Here is a 6,415-nt window from a genome sequence, read left to right as displayed (position 1 = left end):
AGATGAAAAGACCAATCACACGCAGAGAGTTTTGTAAACCATGTTTCTGGCAAAGAACTTTATACTAAAGGACTCGCAGAACTCAGTAGTAAAACACAGTCTGTTAGAAAATGACAGCTGAGGGCCATAAGGAGGGCACTTGCGGAATGAGCACTGCGTGATATATGCAGCTGATGAATCACTAAACTCTACCCGGAAACTAGCAATGCATGGTATGTTAACTCAATTGAATTTAAATTAAAAATTTAAAAAGAGAAAGGAAAAGAAAATGACGTGTGTCGAGATCAGACATCTCACTGAGGACGCACAGAGGACACCCAAGCTCGTCCACAGACAGTCGCCACCACCGCCATCAGGGAAATGAAAATTAGAGCCACAATAAGGTAACACTGCACACCCATCACATGGCTAAAATTTAAAACAGGGATACACCATTGGGGCGCCTGGGTGGCTCAGTCATTAAGCGGTCTGCCTTCGGCTCAAGTCATGATCCCAGGGTCCTGGGATCGAGCCCCGCATCGGGCTCCCTGCTTGGCGGGAAGCCTGCTTCTCCCTCTCCCACTCCCCCTGCTTGTGTTCTCTCTCTCACTGTGTCTCTGTCAAATACATAAATAAAATCTTTAAAAAAAAAAAAAAAAAACAGGGACACACCAAATGCTGGTGAAGATGCAGAGAAACTGGGTCGGCCACACCCAGGCGGTAGGGACATAAAATGGTACAGCCACTCGGGGAAACAGCGTGGTGCTAACAAAGCTCCGCGTGCTCTAGACCCCCCTCAGTTGCACTCTGGGGCTTCATCCCAGTGAAAGGGACACACATTCACACACACACTCCCGCAAATATCCACAGCAGCTTCATGGATGATCGTCAAACACGGGAAGCGCCTCATGCCCACAGGCCACCAGGAGGCACAGCGCGCAGGAGCCAGAACAAACAAGGAACTCACGCACACGGCAGAATGTTCCAGTGCCATTAACAAAGAATCGACTGTTGACAAAACCCACAACTTGCACGAGTCTTCAGAGAACTGTACTGAGGGAAAGAAGCCAACCTCAAAAGCTTGCACGCTGCATGGTCCCAAGAATTCAAGTATCAAATTCTTGAAAGCAGTGATAACGGACACGGAGGACCGCTCAGCGGGGCAGGGCAGGCGGGAGGCGCAATGGCGACACTGGGCAGCCCGGGGGACGTGGGTGATGGGAACGTCGATGCTGTCCCCTGACCACAGCGTTCACACGAATCCGTAGGTGAGAAAATACTGCAGAGAACGTACACCGCACACAGATGAGCACATGCAGAATGGAGGAAATCTGAGGAGGGATGTGAGGCCCACGTCCACCGCCTGGCTGAGCCTCTCCTGTAATCACACAGTGAGTCGTCCTTGGGGGAAACGGTCAAGGAAGATGGGACCTCCTGGATTTTTTAATCTAACAGCTGCCTGCTAATGCACAATTATCTCAAGGTAAAAAGATTTTTAAAGCTAAGGTGATGGGGCGCCTGGGTGGCTCAGTCGTTAAGCGTCTGCCTTCGGCTCAGGTCATGGTCCCAGGGTCCTGGGATGGAGCCCCGCATTGGGCTCCCTGCTCAGTGGGAAGCCTGCTTCTCCCTCTCCCACTCCCCCTGCTTGTGTTCCCTCTCTCACTGTTTCTCTCTGTCAAATAAATAAAATCTTTAAAAAAATAAAAAATAAAAATAAAGCTAAGGTGAGAAAAGTTGGCTTGTTTTTTTTTAGGACTCCTTAGCAGGTGAGCTGCGATAAAGTGCATCTACACAAAGGAATAAACAGCCCTGCAAACGGTAAACGTGTAGGAAAATGTAACTTTTTTCTCCTTTCCAATCTCCTGAGAACACTGCCGTCCAGCAGCGCCTCCTGCAACGGCAGAGACAGGCTCTTCCCGGGCTGCCCAGCGTGGTGGACACGGGCCGCACTGGGCTGCTGAGCCCAGGGAACACGACTAGTGGGACTGAGGAAGTGAATTTCAATTCTCATTTGATTTTAATTACTTCAATTAAATAGCTCCACATGAGACCACCTGCTGTAGGGGACAGGACGGGGATAAAGCAAAGATAATTACGGTGTGTTGAAGATTTTACACATAAATGGAATTCGGTGTGTGACGACAGTCTCGGGGCCCCTGAGACACGTCCGGTCTGCGATTCCCTGGAAGGACCCCAGGGCTCAGCCCGTCATCACACTGACGGCTGGGACTGACTACAGAGAAAGACAGAGCACCGTCAGCACAGGGAAAAGGCACACGAGATGGAAGTCTGGGGACACGAGGCACAAGTGCCAACAGTGGACACGTGATGGGCTTCGTGCCAACAGAGAGTGGTGACAATTGTGAAGTGTCGTGGCCAGAGATGCGCGTGAGACCTGGTGCCCAGCGTTTTCACTGAGCCTCTGCCTGCCATGCACGAAAACTCCAGACTGCCAGAGGAAAGCAGGTGCTTTACACCTGTGCCGCCCCGAACTGCCTGGGCGGGAGCCACTCCTCGGTCAGGGGGAGTCTCCCCCTGGTCTGGGCAACCACTGGGCAACACCGGCCAAGGGCCACACTGGCCAGCTGGCCTAAGGTCGCGGTGCTGGGCCTGCCACACACTTCGACAGCTGGAGAACAGGAGGGGAACGTGGTACAGTATCATTCGAAGGCAGGCCATGAGAATTGAAAGCTGCATATTTCAACGCTAATCGCTAAAAAAGGAAAACAGGTCTATAGTTAATAAACCCAAGAATGCAATAAAATGGGATATTAAAGAACTATTCGATTCATACCAAAGGAAGCTGGGAAAGAGAAGGGAACAAAACGCACGGGACAAGGAGAAAACAAGTGACAAGATGACAGCAGACCCCATAGCAATGAAGGTTAACTGCACATAAATGGCCTATGTCCCCTTGGAACACCAGCGGCCAGGCGGGGCCACCAAGCATTGAGACGCGGCTCATCAAAGCTGGAAGGGTACTAGAGCATGAAATACACACCAGATTTCCAACAACTAACATTAGAAATAGAAAATAAAATAGTTCATGAGTAATTATACAGAGCCCATGTTGAAATATTTTTGCTGTGTTCAGCGAAATAAACTATATTTTCAAAAATTAATTTCACCTGCTTTTTAGAAAATTTTCAGAATGACTACTGGAAATTTCTAAATTACTTATGTGGCTCAGGTTGTATTTGCACTGAAATCCAGTATTTTGGACATAAAAATATGTTGTCTGCAACAAACCCGCTTTATTTTTTTTTTTAAGATTTTATTTATTTCTTTGAGACAGTGTGTGAGCAAGACAGAGAGAAAGAGCACAAGCAGGAGGGAGGGGCAGAGGGAGAGGAAGAAGCAGGCTCCCCACAGAGCAGGGAGCCCGATGCAGGACTCGATCCCAGGATCCCGGGATCATGACCTGAGTGGAAGTCATACTCTTAACCAGCTGAGCCACCCAGGCGCCCCAACAAGCCCACTTTAAATATAAATCCACACATCTGAGAAAAGCAAAGGGGTGGGAAGAGGTCCCACGAACACGCACTGAAGAAATGTGCATCTGTGTTATAGCATCAACCATCCAAACCTGAGAACAAGACAGACCTAGGGATGAGAAGGAACATTTCATAACCGTGAAGAGGTCGTTCAACAAGATGATGTCACATTCCTCGGTGAGGGGGCACTAATGTCAGGATTTTTAAATATATGAGGCAAAACCCAGTAGGACACAGAGAACTAAACAAACCCACACTTACATTTAAATACGGATTTCAGTAATCAATAGAAGACCACAAAAATCAGGAGGAGGACTGTTCTTCCAGCTGAGGACAACCAAGACCATCACCAACTGGACCCAACCACGCCACGTGAGCACCCTCCGGCCAACAACTACAGAACACGCACTCTTGTCACGTATGTGCGAGATAACCACCGTGCCGTATGGCATACAAGGCTCAACGAATCTAAAAGGAGTGAAATCAAAGTATACTCTGAGACCACAATGGAATTAAAACAAGAAATCCGTAACAACAACAAAAAACCCGGAAAAATTCGATGTTTATAAAACTAAACTACACTTCCAAATAACCCACAGATCAAAGAAATCACAAGGGAAGCTAGAAAAATACATGTCAACACATCCAGGGTTCAGGCTACGGTGCCGTAGGAAACAACAGCGTTCTAGATCAGCGTCAGAGCGAGGCGCCTCCGGAACGGCTGGCTCGGGCCGGCCAGTCGATGCTGGCTACTGGCAAGAGACCCCGGCTCCTTGGGCCCGTTGGCCTCTTCACAGGCTGCCTGAGCATCCTCATCGCCTGTGGCGGACAGCCGCCGGAGCAGGCGATCCAAGCGCTTCTTTAAGGTGCCCTTGCCGAGAACAAGATCAAATTTCAGTCTGCACACGAGGTGGGCAGCTTCACCGGCTCCCACACCCCAGGCCGTAACTCCCGAGTTTGTGCCTTTGCAAAACTGACCACCACCACAACCCAAATGCTGAGTGTTGAGAACGCACCGAATTTTACAGTCCATAGTGAGGGGTTTGAAGTAACAGGCAGTACCATCTAAACGAAACATCTGCAGAACTAAGAGCCAGCAGTTCTCCTGAGTAGGTACCTAACAGAAATGTTTACATATGTTCCTAGAGATGAGGACCAGAATGTTCATCGCAGCCAAAATTTGGAAACTATTCCAAAGCGCACTGACGGAACAGACATGCTGCTGTGGGAACAGTACACAGAAACTAGAGTGAACCATCCAAAACCCGCAGCCCCAGTGCAGATCACCAAAAGAGCTGAGCCAAAGTGGCCTGAAGCAACACAAGGCAAGCCACCTGCTGGCCTGGCCGCCAGCTGTTTCCGGTGGGCACGGTACACATGCGCATTCAGCTGGCAGCCGTCTAGTTGGTGCATTCTACATGCGCCTTCCAGCTGTAGCTGAATCAAAATGTACGCAGGCCAAGAAAGTGCTGAGAATTGAGAAACAGGACAACCAGATTTTCTTTAAAAGATTTTATTTATTTAGAGAGAGTGCACACGTGAGTGCTCACGCGTCCATGCACGTGCGACTGGAGGAGTAGAGGGACAGGGAGAGAGAGAATCTCAAGCAGACTCCCTACTGAGCACGGAGCCCGACACGGGGCTCCATCCCACGACCCCGAGATCGTGACAGGAGCCGAAATCAAAAGTCGGATGCTTAACCAACTGAGTGAGCCACCCAAGCAACCCACGACCACCAGATTTTTTAAGTCAATACATGAGCTGGGGGTGCCTGGCTAGTTCAGTCAGTAGAACGTGTGACTCTTGATCTCAGAATTATAAGTTCGAGCCCCACGTTGGGCATAGAGCTCACTTAAAAATAAATCTTTTAAAAACTAAATAAATGAAACAGACCCAAGGAATCTCCCCAAAACGTAAAATACATAAAAACTAAAAAAAAGGGTGCCTGGGTGGCTCAGTCGTTAGGCGTCTGCCTTCGGCTCAGGTCATGATCTCGGGATCCTGGGATCGAGTCCCACATGGGGCTCCCTCCTTGAGGGGAGAGCCTGCTTCTGCCTCTCCCACTCCTGCTGCTTTTGTTCCTGCTCTCGCTGTGTCTCTGTCAAATAAATAAATAAAATCTTAAAAAAAACTAAAAAAAAGCGGAAAATAGGAGATAAATAAAATTAAAGAGGCGTGTAAGGAAGCTCAATCCTTGGCTCCCATAGCTGGTCAGCAGGCGAAACGAAACCACAAACAAAAGGCTCTGCTTTGAGCTCAGCAAGTCAGCCACGGGAGAAAGTGGGCATGAGACGTAAAAGCCTTCAAACACAGCACACGGTCATCACAGGTCGGGGTTCAGAGCGACCAACCGAAAAAGAAATGTCTGAGGCAGCTGGGGGCCTCCAGGTATGGACTAGTTACCAGGGTCCCCGAGAACATGGCTCCCTCACCTTATGGAGGGACTCATTCCAGAGGCATGGACAGGGTTTCGGGACCAGGAGGCCACTTCTGCCCCAAACGGGTGCAGCCCCCCGGGAAGGCTGCTACGGCAGAAGGGGGAGCTGTGCTCCCTCCTCCCACTCCCGCCTGCTGCCGGAGCCCGAGTCAGCATGTGCTGGGACAGACAGGGGACAGAGGCACCAGTGTGGGCCAATGGAGCACGACCCATCGGCCGGCGTGATCACTGCTGTCGGCAGTCCTGGGGCTCGCGGAGGACATGGGCTGTACCAAGATGAACACGAGAAACGAGCTAAAAGCAGCAGCTGGGAGACGGGATGGGGAGAAGGGCACAGAGCGGGTCACTGTCACAATCAGTTGGCCAAGAGAGTTTGGTCTCCGTCATGTGCACGTGTGACCGTGACAAGAATGAAAGCAATTTGAAAGCAACCACGGGAAAGACGGTGATGGCCATGGCCCCCTCCTACTCCATTCTGATCCTGACTGGCTGCTCGGCACGGCCT

The sequence above is a fragment of the Mirounga leonina genome, unplaced genomic scaffold (genome assembly GCF_011800145.1).
Source record: "Mirounga leonina isolate KUSES-001 unplaced genomic scaffold, KU_Mleo_1.0 Mir_353, whole genome shotgun sequence".
NCBI lineage: Eukaryota > Metazoa > Chordata > Mammalia > Carnivora > Phocidae > Mirounga > Mirounga leonina.
The sequence above is the reverse complement of the archived record's forward strand: the minus strand, read 5'-3'. Positions refer to the sequence as shown.